Source organism: Durio zibethinus, chromosome 5, assembly GCF_047325235.1.
Source record: "Durio zibethinus cultivar Kanyao isolate XHJ-2024 chromosome 5, ASM4732523v1, whole genome shotgun sequence".
Taxonomy (NCBI): Eukaryota; Viridiplantae; Streptophyta; class Magnoliopsida; order Malvales; family Malvaceae; genus Durio; species Durio zibethinus.
In genome coordinates this window covers 20,327,756-20,344,857 of record NC_143166.1, presented here as the reverse complement: position 1 = coordinate 20,344,857, position 17,102 = coordinate 20,327,756, and the positions used below count along the sequence as shown (strand labels likewise).

At 30.5% G+C, this 17,102-nt stretch overlaps 1 non-coding gene across 1 annotated transcript; it reads left to right on the top strand.

The window, feature by feature from the left end:
• The first annotated feature begins 3,293 nt into the window (after positions 1-3,293).
• LOC149518764 (small nucleolar RNA R71) lies at positions 3,294-3,399 on the top strand. The gene has a single exon (XR_016342550.1). It is a non-coding gene; the product is annotated as a small nucleolar RNA R71 (small nucleolar RNA).
• Positions 3,400-17,102: the final 13,703 nt, after the last annotated feature.

The window sequence follows — 17,102 nt, the reverse complement described above, 5'->3', positions numbered from 1 at the left end:
TTACTCAATCTTTAATTCATGCATATAACTCAAGCAAAAGAGTGCAAAACACTTCACACATTTCAATTCAAATATAGAATAGACTTCATATGTTTATTTTTCTCTTCCCTCTCCATTGATGTTAGACTTTATACTTGACTCAAGATTAAAAAGTCTTTTAGCCTTATAATGTAAGGCTTAGGTCAAAGTAGGAAAAAGGAAATTTTAGGCTTAACACCCTTAGCTTACTTTTTTTGAAATTTCTTGCACTTTGAACAATTGAGAGCTCTTTTTAAAACTTTAACTTGTAAGGTATCACTTTATTTTTGTGTTCATGGCATTTTGTTTTTGGAAAAAATAAAGCCATTTTTGGTGTTTATTAGGCTCTGCCTTGATTTTTGTCATTTTTCTTTTCTTTCATTCCTTGTGCCTCTTTTCTTCCCAAAATCATAGAGATGTCTATAATACATAAGTAAGCACCAATGGTTTGGTAAAAGAAAAGAAATGATAATAATAAAAAAAGGCTTATTGGCTTATTATGTGGCAAAATAAACAAATAAAAGGAAATATAATGGGCTTAAAATAAAGGTAGTAAGGTTGCATCATAACAAGGTGGCTTCAAAAAGGCTAAAATGGTCTAAAAAACAACCTAAATCATCTCTTAAGTCAAATATAGTCTAGGATTTCACCTCAATGATTGAGGAGGTGAATTCCAAAGCACTTATTCATATCTTCAAATCTCATACAAATCCAAGTCTCACAAACTTCTACAAAAATCATAATATTTCATTAAAAGAGAATAGGAGTATAAGTATAAAAATCATATCTAAAGAGAAACATGCTTAAGAATTCTTTTTAGGTTGCAGCATATTCATAATTAAACTACATATCATACTTTCATCAATCTTAGAAAATATATGTCAAATCAACTATGTGTGCATAATAATGATATTTAGTATGTTAATTTAGTTTAAAAGCAAAGATGGGATTACAATTTTAAAAAACATTTAAGTTCAAAAAGCATATTTGTCCCTCAACACTTAAATTAAACAATATATCAAAATAAAAAGCAAGAGAAAAAAAAGTACTCTCCAAATTTAATTCAAGGCCGAATTTCATTTGAATGAGGCATCATCCTTGCTTCACTTCATCCTTAAAGAAAACTTAAACAAACAAAAATATTAAAAACATACATGTTCTAAGAAAATAATAAAAATAATAAACCATGAAAATAAAATTTGGGTTGCAACAATGCCAATTTTAGTCAAGCTTGACCATCTTTAAATGTATGGCTCATCTTGTCCCTTTAGGAAGAAGCTTACCTTGTTGCCTCATTCTTCATGGAATGACATAAATAGACTTGGTCTTAAGAGGTTTATTATTTCTCCTAGTAGGGGTAATATAAATATAGTTTGAATTCTTTATGGGGATTACATTACTAAAGCTAGGGGTTGCCAAATGGTTTTAAATCATGGGGTCAAAAGGTTTATCTATTAGGTTAGACTCTCTATGGTTTTTCTTTCACTTTGATTGTATTTACATCATCCTTATCTCCAAGTACACTATACCTTCCAATCACAAACTACTACTTTTTTATTTTTGAATCTAAGGGTAAAGCTAGAGTTCTAGGCATCTATTAATGCTTTAGTAACCAATAGGAAATGTCTCCCTAATAGTAATGGAGCCTTATCATCCTCAATGTCTAAAATAGCAAAATTCATAAGGAAAGCATATTTACAAACTTTAACAAGCACATTTTTCAATCTCCCTTATGGTAACTTGGCAGACTAGTCTGCAAACTTAAGGTTATACTTTTGAAAGATTTAGCTCTCTGTACCTTGGTTGCATAAAAGTATTCAAAGGCATTAGATTTCTAATAAAACTAAGATCACAAAGAGTATCATCAAATTTTAAATGTCTAATTTTACAAGGAATTGTAAAACTCCCTGGATCTTTTTGCTTTCTAGGCAGAACTTATTAAAGTTTAAGGCTACATTTTTTTAAAAATGTGACTTCCTTTAACTCTTTAAGTAGCTCTTTTGGAATAGGCCTTGGGGTAGGTAGTGTTTTGTTGAAATGCTACCTATACATTCTTGCAGTCATCTTTGGCCTTATTTGTACTTTCTCTTGGACTTCTTTCTCTTATTCGTATTCTTCTTTTTTTTCTTCTTGTTGATCTTTTTCTTAGGCTACCCCTCTTGGACTATTTTTTCAAGTTTAGGCTGAATTTTTTGTAATAATGTTCTTCCTCCTTGTAGTACCCTTCTTCAGTAGACCTTTTAATGCAATCTTTAAAATCTTTTTTATATTCCATTTTAGCATTTCTTCTTCTAGGTCTTTTTCATATGGCTCAATGTTTTTAAGGGCTTCTAGTGCCATAGGATCAAACCTTTGTAGAGTTTCTCTTTCAAATCTTAAAAGTTCCTCATCTTCTAATATGTCCTCCTTTCCTATAAAATCTACTTCAGATTACTTCACAAAACTAGAGAGGTTTACTACTGTAAGTTCATCCATGAAATCATCCTCATAAGAATCCTCTATCCCATAATTTCTCAAAAAATTAATAGCATTACATCCTTCCTTGCCTTGTCTTGTCTTTTAGGGTTGGATCAATGTTACTAAGGAAGGTACCTACAGGGTGGCTGGCTATTGCTTGGGCTAGTTGACCTATTTGGTTTTCTAAGTTTTTAATTGATATAGCTTTTCTTTGAATGTTGGCATTGTTAGCTTGCATTAATTAGGTTAACATATCCTCAAAACTTGGTTTCTTTTCTTGGGGTGGGTTGTAAGTTGATGGACTAGAACGATAGTTATTGTTTTGGTTATTGGTGGGTTAGAGGTTTGATTGGTTCCCAGAAAATTTAAGATGGTTTTCCCATCCAGGGTTATAAGTATTACCATAGTGATTGTCGTTTGGCTTAGATTGCTGGATGTATTGGTCAGGTTTTATCTTAAATTGGTATCTTTTACTGGAATGGAGACCTTCACATATATCACATGACATAAAAGGGTTTTGAATTGCATTTACATGGTTGGCTTGGGGTTGGTTTCCTAAGGTTTTAATAATTTTGGTAAATGTGACTAACTGGGAATTGATGGAGATGATAACATCAATTTCAAATAAACCAATAGACTTTTTACTTACCTTTATCTCCATGCCCCACTGATAGTTATTGGTTGCCATCTCTTCAATCAGCTCATTTGCTTTTTAAAGAGTCTTGCTCATAACTACCCCTCTAATAGTTGAGTCTAAAGTGGTTATCATGGGTGGTGTGAGACCATTATAAAAGATCTATATTTGAAACCACTAAGTTAATCCATGGTGTGGGCATTTCATTAAAGCTCCTTGAATCATTCCCATCCATCATATAGTGTTTCACCATTTGCTAGCAAAAATCTAGTGATGTCATTCCTTAGCTTTGTTGTTTTTGTTGGTTAGAGAAACTTTGCTAGAAACTTCTATACCAAATAATCCCATATGGTGATTGAACTAGGTGGTAATGATGTTAACTAGCTTTTTTACCTTGTCCCAGAGAGAAAAATGAAATAATCTTAGTCAAATAGCTTCATAAGAAACACCATTATAGTGAAAAGTATCACATAATTCAATAAAGTTAGAAAGGTGAATATTAGGATCATCACTTACAACCATCCAAAATACACAAAAATTTGGACCATTTGTACTATTGAAGGCTTGATCTCAAAGTGTGCTTGAATAGCTGGCCTTCTAATGGATGTTGAAAACCATTTGGATTGGGAACTACATAGTCCCTTAAGGTTCTTTGCCCTTATTTGTTTACATTAACCATGGGTGTTAGTACAGTGGTGTTGATTGCTTTTTTATTCTTCTTCTAAATGTTCTTTCAATTTCTTGATCAAATAGAGCTAGGTTAACACTTTTAGATCTGTGCATGCAAACAAGACAAGATCAAAGAAAAAAATAAAAGTAAGTAAAAGAAAAGGTTTAGATTATAAGAGTTTGAGAAATCTTTATTGATATTGAGAACCTGCTATAATCTCTAGCAATAATGCCAAAAACTTGATTGCTGCTTTTTGTATAGCTTGCAAGTGCACAAATCAAGTAATAATAGTAGACGTATTCCAATATCATCTCCTAAATGATTATAGATTATAATATTGGGTAACTCATAATTACCAAATGCGAGTTCTTAGAATCTTATATCTAAATAAATGAAAGATTAAAGATTGATTGCAAAATAAAGTAGAGAAAAGATTGAAAGCAATTGTAGGCTTAGATCTTATCTTCACCAACTATCACTTAGGAAGTAAATGAATATAGCAAAAACCTAAATCTAAAAGAACAAGAATTGAAGATTTCAAAACAAGAAAAATGGAGATTGTTGAATGCTTGCAAAGAAAAGAATGATTGCATAAAACTTAAACTTATAGATCATTAAAAGAATAATGGCTGAAACTTGTAGAAAGTAGAATAGATTAGAAATCAAACTTTAAAATAAAAAGTATGCTTTTGCAAAAATAGAGATTGTAAAAACAAGAATTAAAACTAGAACAATGAAAGAAAAGATCCTAGAAAAAATACTTCTTAAATTGAAAAAGAATTTTGAAGCATAAAGCTTTGTTATTGGCAAATTTGTCACCTAAGCTAATAACTAAACTAAAGAAATAAAAGAACTAGAAACTAAGAATTAATAGAGAGAAGAGAAATGAAGAATGGGATGATGGAATGGGGTGAATGGCCTCCCTATTTATAGTGAGGGATTCAACCGAAAGGGTAGGGATTACAGGATGTGTTTTCAAATTCAAATACTTAATGATAAGACTCTATCCTGATCTTCAAAGTTGCATTAAATAGATAGACTCTTGCTTCTTGAAAATGTTTGGCCGAATAGGGTCTTGAAGAAGCGATCTTGGAAATTCATCTTATTTTGAACAATCTTGATAAAATCCCCTCCTTACATTTAGCTAAGATGGAATTCAAGAGGAGATAAATTGCTTTTTATCCAAATTCTTGAAATTCAAAAGGATAAAGTCCTCCTTCAAGCAAAAATCTTTAAGGCTAAGTAAAAGACTCATGGTGGACTTCAAACTCTTCTTGCCTAAATGGTTTAAGGTCCATAGGAGCTTGCAATTCTTCAAATGATGATTATCTTCTTATTGCATTTGAAATGGCCGAATGGATAGAGAAGGAAGTGTTTTTCTATACTTGAATCACATGTTTGCTTGATCTTCTCTTGGAAGTGAGCTAGCTGAATGCATGAAGTCCTTAGCAAGCTAAATTCCTCCATGGCTAAGCAAAGGAGTCACTCATGGATCACTTCTCTTTTAGCCAAATATGTTGGAGTCCAAGTGAACTTGAACTTGGATGCAATCCTTCTTAGAATGGTGGTGGCTGAATGTGATGCATTATGGGAAAGTCTTTATGCAAGTAGAACTCTATCTTGGCTGCATGGATGGATGAATTAGATCAATGTGGTTTGGTTATGGGCTTCCAAGATAGTGCCGAAAATGCTCCTTACATGAAAATGAAGGCCATAAGCTTGAAACCCTAAAATCATGAAAACAACATAAAAAGTACTAAAAATCATCAAAAATTTAAAATTTAACACCATTTTTAATGCGTAAAAACACTAAATAATTAGGTGCTATCACTAACCTAGGCTTAAATCTCATCATGTTACTAGCTAACCTAGATTTAGATCTCATATAACACTAGCCAATCTAGGCTTAAACCTCATTTTGGTGCCGGCTAACTAGGCTAAAATCTCATTTTGATGCCAATTAATCTGGTTTAAATCTCATCTTAGTGCTAGCTAAATTAGGCTTAAATCTTATCTTAGTGCAAGCTAAACTTGGCTTAAATCTCTTCCTTTTTTTAAAAAAGTTCTTGACATTTACTCAACTTGTTATTATATCTTATATTTTCTTTCATTCTTCAGCAACCCCTTCTGTTTTGTAGATTTTTTTTCCAACTTTTCGAACTTTTATATCCTAATTGCCTCTTATCAAACTATTTTTTTTCTTATTTTTCTTTCTTTTCCCATGATATACTTTTTTTATCACTTTTTGCCTTCTTTTCCCTTTTTTTTTCTTTCTTTTCTTTTCCACTATTTTTTCTTTTTTATTTAAACAAAAAGATTATTACTCCTAATGACTTTCTCTCTCTTTTTTTTAATTGAAAACAATAGAAGCAAATTATAGAATTATCAAAAAATCAAACGACAAGGGTAAGGGGTGGTAGGATATATTATCATAAAATGCAATTTATACAATGCATGTTTTATAACATCCTACCATTGATGGATCCTTATGGATGAAATACAGTGACATATTTCATGAGTAACAACATGTATACCTATGACTGATGGAACGTACTTATATGAGATGCACTGGCATATTATATGCTTGAGATATGTCTACCTGAAATGCAATGTTTGTGTCCTACAAACCTAATGAGGATGACTCTACCATTAAAATGTTGTTTTGACATCTAAAGAGCCAAGGGCGGGTTTACCCGAAAGTCGGACGAAGGAGGAAAACTTGGGAAATTAGGAAATTAAAAATATTTTCAATAAAAACAAAAATGAAGGAGTTGCCACCATTTTTTTAGGGTGTGATTGGCCACCTCAAATTTTCTCCCTTTAATAAAACATTTTAAAATGACTTTAAAAATTTTAGAAAAAAAATTGTGTTATGCAAAATCAAAGTTGAGTCTGGGAGTCTGTTACACATAGGGAAGGATTAGCACTCCATAGTACCCGTCGAAAATAATACCAATTGATTACATGTTATCCTTTAATTTTAATTAAAATGGTCCTATTTACTTAATGTTTAAATTAATTCCTTTTTTTCTATTCTTTTCTTTTTTTTTTCTTTTTTTTTTTAAAATAAGAAATGAAACAAATTTAAAACAAAACTTTTAAAAAAATCAAATTCAAAAGAAAACATTTTTTTTTTATGGATCAAAGATAAAACACTTTAAATATCAAAATACATTTTCTACTTTCCTATAATTAGGTAGAGCTTCCAAAATATCCCTAATTTGAAGGTTTTTAAATTGCCCCATAAAACAAAGATAACATCTCTCATAAATAATAATCATCGAGAGTCCTCCTAAAGTTAAGCAAGATCTAGATAATTATATTTACTTAAGGTATTATTTTATTTTTAGAACATTTTTTGTTTGAAAACTAATTTTTAAAAAACAATGCATGGGATGTATGAACATAATAAAAATGACAAGATAATATAATATGAATAAATGAAAGCATGATCATATAAAAATGCATGTGATGCCAAGATAATATGTAAAGCAAATGCATGAGTGATTTTAGAGTTTGGTGATTGGTTTAGGGTTTAGGTCAAAGTTAGGATTGTAGGGTTTAGGGTTTAAGGTTAAGGTTAGGGTTAGAGTTTGTGGTTTGGATTTAAGGTTTAGGGTTTAGGGCTTGGATTTGAGGTTAGGAGTTAGGGTTTGGATTTAGGATTTAGAATTAGTGTTTGGGTTTTGGGTTTAGATTTGGGTTTCACAAAAATATTTTTTTAGGGTTTTATGAAAATGAACATGATATGTATCAAAATTACAAAATGCCATTAATGAATGCATGTGCTGAATGCATGATCTAAAAACATAATTACAAACTAATGTATTTTCAAACTTAATTACACAAACATGTAATGCATAAAAATTCAGAACAAAAATGGATCAAACATAGAAAACTTCACATTTTTGTTTGAATGTCCCATGATTATTCATCATTTATCATAACCAAACAATTTTCAAAAATCCACCAAATTAATCATTAAACAATATTTTTTTAATGAAACTTTTGTTCAAACATGTGAGTAAATTAATAAACACCATAGAAACATAACATAAGGCATGGATCAAAGAATCAAAAGCAATCAAGGTTGAACCTTCATGATATTTTCTTAATAATTTTTTTTGCATTCTCATTTCATCCAAACAACGACAATTCACATGAAAATCAAAGTAACGATTTCATTAAACACAAAATAAACTAATATAACTTGAAGACCTCATGAACAAATATATCATCCAAACAACAATAAAATCCTCATTAGAAACATGATCTAACCACATGGAAACTTGGAACCCTTAACTAAATCATCACACCCCAATAATGAACCAAACAACATATTTTCAACAAGCCAAGCATATATGGTTAGAGAAAAAAAATGCAATGGCCGAACCTTCCATGAATTTTCCTTAAGCAAGCTTTCATTCTATTTCATCCACAAAGCATCCCTTACTCATTCATTCATCATACAATGCATTTGGATTACCAAGGAACATTTAATAAACATGAAGTAAACTAAAAATCTAAAGAAAATATATGAAACACAAACATTAACCAAATATCCACATATTTCTTTTAGTAAACAAAACATATAGAAAATTTAGGCTAACCAATCATTTAAAAATCTCAAGCAAGATTGAGAAACAACCAAAACATCAAAAAGACTAAAAGAAGGTTTGACCAACAAGGAGGACACCATGGCCGAACCTCCAACTTAGTTGTATCAATGGTGGATTTTAATTTTTTGGTTGGTTTTCAACTTTAAACCAACTATGGATTAGTTGGATGAAAATTGGTTCACGCTTTATGCAAGAAAAGTAAACTAAAACGTTTTTGAAAGGCCAATCAAGAAATCAATGAACTATGATGTAGAATGCAATGAAAAAAAAAAGAGATGGAGATGCTAGAAAATGCAAAGAATGACTATGGAATGGATACCTTCAATCAAAGCACCAAAAAGTTTTCCTCTTTTTTTTTTTCACATTTTTCCTCTCTTTTTTTCTCTTTTCTTTTCCCCTATCTTTTGCATTTTTTCTAGCCCCCTCTCCTCTAGTTTTCAATGTGAATGGCAACCAAGAAAATGATGAAAATATCTCCCATGCAAATCAATGTTAACCTTTGGATTAGAACCTCATCCAAGGGTCCATATTCCATCTTTGTTTTTGGTTGCAAGGTGTGAGCTTTCCCCATTGGATTCACCCTCCTAATATGATCCAATGGTCCAAAATAGACACTATCAAGGTTGAATTTTTATAGCCCTTTAACCCAATGAAAAGATTATTTTGCCCTTAGTTTGAAGTTTTCAATTTTTAGGCCATTTTCTTAGCGGTCAATTTTTTCATGCTCATTTTTGAAATTTTAAAGCACTAAAAATCATTAAATATTATAAAATTAAGATCAACAATTTTCGTGAAAATCCAACCTCAAGAAGGTCAAATTATGAAAATACCCCTAATGGGTATTTTCATAATTTCACAGCATTCGGGTATTGCTGTGATTTTGAATGCACAAAAAATCTTTAAATATTATAAAATCATGATCTGAAAAGTTTCACAAAAAACGACCTCAGGAAGGTTAAATTACGAAATTACCCCTAAAGAGTATTTTGATAATTTTACACTTCCTAAGGTACAATCAAGGTTTTGAAAGTTTTAAAAATTATCAAATATTATAAAATCATGATCTGAAGACTTTCACAAAATTTTGACTTTAGAGAGGTCAAATTACGAAAATACCCCTAACGGGCATTTTTATAACTTTACACCTACCAAGGTGCGATCTAGGTCTTTAGTGTATAAAAATATCATAAAATACTCATTTATGATCTAGAAGTTTTCACAAAAATATGACTTTGAGAAAGCTAAATTATGAAAATACCCCTAAGGGTGTTTTGGTAATTTTACACTTTTTGAAATACAATCTATCTTTTTAGTGCTTTAAAAATCACCAATTTGAATTTTAAATCATAGAGGCTTCAAATTGGCCATGAATTTTGAAGATTAACTGGGTTATATCCATTTTTATTGGCTTTGATCAAATTTGACTTTGTTTGACCAATTTTGATCAAATTTGACTAAAGTTGACTTTAGGGTATTTTGGCAAATTCCTCTAAGTTCCTATTTTAAGAAACTTGAAAAAATGTTGGATTTGAGCCGAATTAAATTTTAAACATTCACAAATGACTAGGATTTTGCCTAAAAGAATTAAGTATTTACAACTACCTTTTTTTGCATATTTCTGATAATAAAAAATAATGCAAAGACTAGAGGCACCAATTTTATCCCATACTAAGGGCCGAGGGAAAGTTTGTTTGTATTGGTTATTTGCTTTCATGTTAGAGGAATTTTTTTTTGTTTTTTTTCAAAGAGCTTTTATAAACATAGGCAGGTAACTTTAAAAATCAATTTGAAAAAGGCTCTTATTAACATAGGCAACAAACTTTAAAGAAAATCTATTTAGAAATGGCTTCTATGAACATAGGCAATGAACTTTTTAAAAAACTTGTCTGGAAAGGGCTCCTATGAATATAGGTAACAAACTTTAAAAAATCTATATGAAATAGCTCTTATAAAATATGAATCAAACTTTAAAAATTTATCTAGAAAAGGCTCCTATAAATAGGTATCAAATTTTGAAAAATCTATCTAGAAAGGGCTCATATAAAATAGGCATCAAACTTAAAAAATCTATCTAGAAAGAGCTCCTATAAATAGGCATTAAACTTAAAAAATCTATTAAGAAAAGGGCTCCTATAAAATAGGCATTAAACTTTAAAAATCTATCCAAAAAGGGCTTTTATAAAATAGATTAAACTTTAAAAGATCTATGTATGGTGCCAATTAATCTAGTCTTAAAAATCTATCCAAAAAAGGCTTTTATAAAATAGATTAAACTTTAAAAAATCTATGTATGGTGCCAACTAATCTAGGCTTAATTGTTCTTGGTGTTAGTTACACTAGGCTTAATTCTCCTTGGTGCAAGCTAAACTTGGCTTAATTCTCTTTGGTGCCCACTAACCTAAGCTTAATTTTTCTTAGTGCCAGCTAAACTAGGCTTAATCTTCTTAGTGCAAGCTAAACTGGCTTAATTTTCTTCAACACTAGCTAAACTAAGCTTAATTCTCTTTGGTTCCAGCTAATTTAGGCTTAATTATTCTTTATGCCAGCTAAACTAAGATTAATTTTCATTAGTACTAGCTAAACTAGTTTTAATTTTCCTTGTGCTAGCTAGACTAGGCTTAATTCTTATCTTTTTCAAATTTCTTGACATTCATTCTTTCTACAAACTCAATCTAGTTATCATATATCATCTTTTCATTCACTTTTTTAGCAACTCCTTCATTGTTTTCCTTTTTTTTTTCTTTTTCTCTATCTCTCTCTTTTTTTTTAAGAGGAGATCCTATAAACATAGGTCGGTGTTCAAAAGGGCTAATTTGGTTTAAAAAAAGTTTGAAAAGTCTCATTTTGGAAAGTTAGGTTGCATAGGCTTTGAAATGGATTTTGATCTTTTTTAAAGGATTCTTTCTCATTTTTGGTTGTTTGTTGCTTGTTGTTGTTGTTGTGGTCTTCTTCTTTTTCTTTTTTTTTAACAAAAGGGTTTATCCTTCAAATGCATTTTTTTAAGATCAAATTCATTTTGTATGCAATGTATGTGATGAATGCAATTAAAGAAGTATGACTTTAAATTTTGTTCATATCATGCACTTGTGGTTATGGAAACAAGTTTTTCATGATCAAACATATTCTTCAAATTTATAGTTTTGGCTAGGTCATCAGCAGTCAATCTGAACTCCTCTAATTGAAGTCATTCTTTTCTCTGGTGGTTGTGTTATGGAATTCTGCCAAAAGCATTTTTCCCTTTTTTCCCTTGCCTTCGTCATTCTTTTTTTTTGTTTTCTCATTTTTTAGTCATCATTTCTATTTCTCCATCATCAATTATCCTTTGTTTAGCCATCATTCACTTCCCATCCAAATTGATGTCCTCATTGGTATCATTTCTAGTTTTTTTTCTTTTTCTCTCTCTCTTTTTTTTGGGATGCCAATGCCAAATGTGGAATTTCATTTAAAAAATGCCAATGCACATGTAAATGCAAAAACTTCATGATGTATGTGCCCCAATTTGGATGCAAACATTGGGAACACACTTTTTTGTTCAACGAAAATTCTATCCCAATTTTGCTTATCTTAGCTGTTTATCTAATCTAACCTCAACTTCTTCCCAAAATAATCTCAACTTTCAATTCTTATACTTAGTCACCTTTTCCACCTTGTTTCTTTAATAGTATCCCCCTTCTATTTTGATTTTCCTTTAATTTTCAACATGCTCTCTTTTTTGTTTGTATTTTTGACACACAACTATGCAATATGCAATATACAACATGCATTTAGGATAAGAATGTGAAAATAAGAAGACAAACCATCACATATGGAAACATTTTTAATGAAAAGCAATTTTCTTTTTCTTTACTTCAAACTAGTCTAAAAATTGTCATAATTCAACAACTTTCCTTTTACAACAAACATGACTTCCTTAATTTTTTTGCAAAATGTGTGGTTGATCATTCAAAATTTTCAAAATGGTCAACAAAATTTGCCCCATATAATTAAATTCCTTAGCCCAAGAGAAATGAAATATCTAAACAAATGTGACTTTGGGAGTCTCTTGGAAGTTGGCATTCCCTATTAGAAATGAAAGTGGTGAAATTTTCCTCTTCAAAAGATTGGATGGTTCAACATGTAAAGGTTTCAGTTCAATCAAAAAAGGTTTCAACACTTAAGGAAGATAAAAAAAAAAAAGTGTGTTATTCATTCCATGCTAACTCATAAATAAAACATAAATTTTTTCAAAAAACCTGAATCCCTTGAAAATAAAAAAAGTTTGACATTTTTTTTAGCATTCAAATTTGGCAGTTTAATAGATGTCAAGGTTAGCTATGGTGGGCTTAAAAATTTTGGAAGGCCTTTTAAGGATGAGAAAAAAAAGCTTGAATTTTTAAAATCAATTTTTTTTTTTTTTTTTTTTTTACATTTCAAGCTTTTGGATTGTTCAAAAGGGTAGGGGTTGCCTTTGGTTAACATCTGTTTTACTTAGCATTAGGAATGGTTTTAAGATTTTCCAAGTTTACTTTACATTGCCTATTTACAAGATTTTCACCCTAGAGCCACATTCATTTTTTTTTCTTTTCTTTTTCTTTTATTATCATGCCATGCACTCAAGAAAAATGAACTTATAATTCAAATGGGTAATTAGGTAATAAAGGTGGACAAAAAAGGTTCATGAGTTTAATGGTTATTCTTTAAAGAAAAACTTTTTAAATTTAAGCACCCATGCTTGATCAAATATAGACTTTAATTAGGAGCTAATGTAGGCCAAGGTTTGGGGTTTTCAAAGAAATGATAAATATACCGAAAATAAGTGATTGAGGGCAAGTAAACCAATGATTATTCATTTTTTTATTTAAAAGATTCAATTTGTGGCATATGTCCTTTTATTTTCCCATATTCTCCACTCAATCATTCATTTCTTTTCTTGTCCTTTTTCTTCTATTTCTCCCCTTTTCTTCATTTTTCTTTTTTTTTTGTTTTTTTTTCTTTCTCTTCTTTTCTTCAGTTCTTTCCATTTTCTTCCTTTTTTCATTTTTTGCTTTCTTTCTTATTCTTTTTTTTTTTTGTATAAGTGGATTCAAAACTTTCAGGAACCTTTTATTGGAGTTTTGCCTTCAACCTATCGGGTTCCCCTTAGGACATTAACATTCTGAATACATCCTTTTTACCCTTAATATGGAGGGTGATCCTAGGTTAGGGTTCATTTTGAAAAAAATTTATCAAGGTCAAAAAGGTAGCAAAGGATAAATTTTTATATTTGTGAAAGGATGATAAAAGATAACCATTTATCATTTCAAGTATAAGTCATGCAAATTTGAAAAGCAATTCTTGTTGCAAAAGGATTTGAAGGATTTTTTTTTTTTACTCTTTGATTTTCTCTCATTGGTTTCTTTGTGAATTTATTTGAGATTTCTTTATTTTTTAGATTCATTAAAATGTTTTGAGTGCATGATGTCAAAATAATTTTTTTTTTTTGTTCTTTTTTTTTTTTGCGTTGCATGCCCTCCACCACCATTCAAGAAAGATATCTTATTCTAGAAATCCATTCTTATTGAAGGTTAAAATGAGAAAAAAAAAAGGTTATGTGAAATGAACTCATTTAAGGTGTTAAGGAATCGCTGTTATCACAATTTAGTTTCTTAAAGACAATGAAAATTTTCCTTTTGGAAAATATGCCCCAAATTATTAGATAAGGACAATTTTGGGATAGAAAACTAGGAGGTAGGTAGGTTTATGGACATTTAAAAAAGATCTGGGTGGCATTGGCTTTTGGAAATTTTGAAGCTATAGTGCAACCTTGGCATTTATCAAATTACCACATACAAATTCTTAAGAAAAATGCAGTGTTTGCCTGACCTTCTTGGAATCCAATTTCTCTTTTTTATTTATTTTTTTAAATTGGCTGTTTCATTGTTCATTGCCTAAGAAAAGAATGCCATAATATTATTAAGTGAAGGCAAAGTTCATGAATTCAAGTTCATGCCTCTTGAAGGTTATCATTGATGACTGAAATTAGTTGATTTGAAAAAGATGTAGAAGAATAGTGAATGCCAACTCCTCCAAGACTCATTTCATTTTTTATTACAAAGGAAAACTTTCTTCTTCTTTTCTTTATTTTTTCAAGGCATTTTCTTCCTCTACTTGCTTTTTTTTTTATGACTTTCAAAATTAATTATGTGGGACTTTTGAAATCCAACAATTTTCCTCTTATATTATTTTTATTTTTTTTTTTAGGAAAAATCTTAAAAATCTAAGACTTAAAACCAATTAAAACTTCAAATGACTATATTCACAAATGCAATGAGACAATGTAATGCACTATATCCATTCATTCAAAACAAATATTCAAACCCAACTACAAATTATTGTTCTCAATGGTTCTCTCAAGATGATATATAAGTTTAATCAAGAAAAAGTCCTCTACTTGGCACCTCAACCATACAATCTTAACCCTTAACTCCATTCTCATCAATTGTCATAGCCACCAACCAGTTCTTTAAATTTTGTAGGTTTTGTATCAATCAATGACTAAATTGTATCTTTGAAAGCAATGCAATCTTTTATGGAATGTCTTCTGACCCCATTATGGTATTCATATTTAGCATTAGGATTGTACCACTTTGGATAAGGAAGCTTTAATTTCTAGGCTTTGCAGGGATAAGGGAAATCATATTACTATTGACAAGCAGAGGGAAAACCTTCGTGTAGGACATTGGAAGTGAGAGGTGTGTTTTGGCTCTTTTTTTTTTTTTTTTTACAGCTCTATGGATGAACTAAGTTGATATTTCATTTTGTGATTATCCATGGTGAAGGAATTTGGGATATGGACTTTGGGATATAAGGATGAAATGGTTGGGGAAAACCACAAGCTTGAGGTGTCAAATTGTAACAAGGTTGTGATAGATGCGATTATCTGTGAAAATGAGTATTTACTAAATAGTATTGCATTACGCTGAGGATTCCCTAATTTTACCCTTCAATAGTTATTTCTTGGGTGTGCTTACCAAGAATAACTCCCTTTTTTTTATTATGAGTTTTTGCATCAATATCCATAAATCTTTCTTTTTTTATCCAGTCCCTAATTCTACCTTTGATGAATAGTAAGTCTGCAAACTCTAAAGAAAAGTTGCCGATCAATATATCATAATAAGGAGACGAAAGGCTATCCATAAGTAAGGAATCTCGTTATTAGTAAGGGGATGTTGTACATGCAATGCTACCTCTTTCTATCTAGTGGCATATTCTTTATAGCTCTCATTAGGGCTCTTTCTCATGTTTTGAAAGGTTAATCAATATGGGATTGTCTCTAACATGTGTTGGTATCGCTACAAGAATGCTCGAGATAAATCCATCCAAGTACAAATGTAGCTGTTTTTCAAACTATAATACCAATTGGTTGCTACCTCAGATAAAGTTTCTTAAAAAACATGAATAAGTAATTTTTCATCATGGGCATAACCATTTTTAAACTAAATGGGTTTAAAGGCACCCAGTTCCATTTTAAAACCTTGAATTTGGCCAAATGACTAGATTAAGTACCAAACTTAATTCACTAGCATTGATACTTCCATACATATCATGCCCTTTTATGGCTTTTAATCTTTCTTCCAACAAATCATACTTGTTCTTCATTTTTGTATTTTCTACCAACTCTAGTACCCCTTGTAACTTCTCTATTATTTTGGATCATCTAGGTTAGGCATAATAATAGGGTTAAGAGGAATTAGCCTGGGATTAGCATTTATTTGAACTAGAGGTAACTTGGCGAAAGTGCTAGTATAAGGTACTGGGAGTGCCTGTGGCATATGAGGGCTTTAAACATGTGGATATGTGAACTCAAGTGCATACAATGGTTTCTTGACATATGTTTCCTTCTTTGCCCCATATGTTTCAATAATCCCTGTCCTATGGTCAATCTTTCTAGTAACTATTTTAATTTTGTGACTTGCCTATCCATGTTTTGCTATATTTACCCAACTATCTCCCTTGTTTCTTCATATGCCTTTTCTACCCTTCTAATCTGATTAGCATGCTTATTCTCCATGATTTTTAGGATGCCCTATCCTTGAACCTTTTATTGATTCTTAAAAGTTACAAACATGTGATATGACTCTTATTATTGGCCTTAAGAGATAGTTTAAAAATCTTTCTATATTTAGGTAGGACCTTTAGCAACATCTTTTTACTTCAAAGGTTTGACAAAAATATGCTTACAATCACCATTCCATGTCCTTAGCTAACATTGAAAACAATGAATATAGATAAATGATGCATGCAATGCAATTTTAGTTTTTTAAGTATTGTTAAGAAGGAATTTAATTTCTATCCTATATTTGGGCAAGGTTTCTTAAAGGCATTCTTTTTGCCTCAATAGTTTAATGAAAGCAATATTCACAGCCATCATTCTTTTTTATCAGCACTTTTAAGCATACTTTTAAATATAAGTAGGGATATTCATTTCAAGATAATTTAAATAACAAAAGTTCTCATTTATTCCAAAAATTTCAAGTTCTACACATTATGAACTTTCTTATAACTAGGGCCATAAAAATGTTGAACTTACTTATATTGTCCCTTTACTTCCTCTAAAAAGTCTAAAAGAAGCTAACTATGAATGTTAGTAAGGATGACCTTTTGAATCAAAGCTTCTACCTTTTCTATCATTACCTCAACCTGTCTGATTGCCTTTTTGATCTGAGTATTAAGGTGGTCAATATAC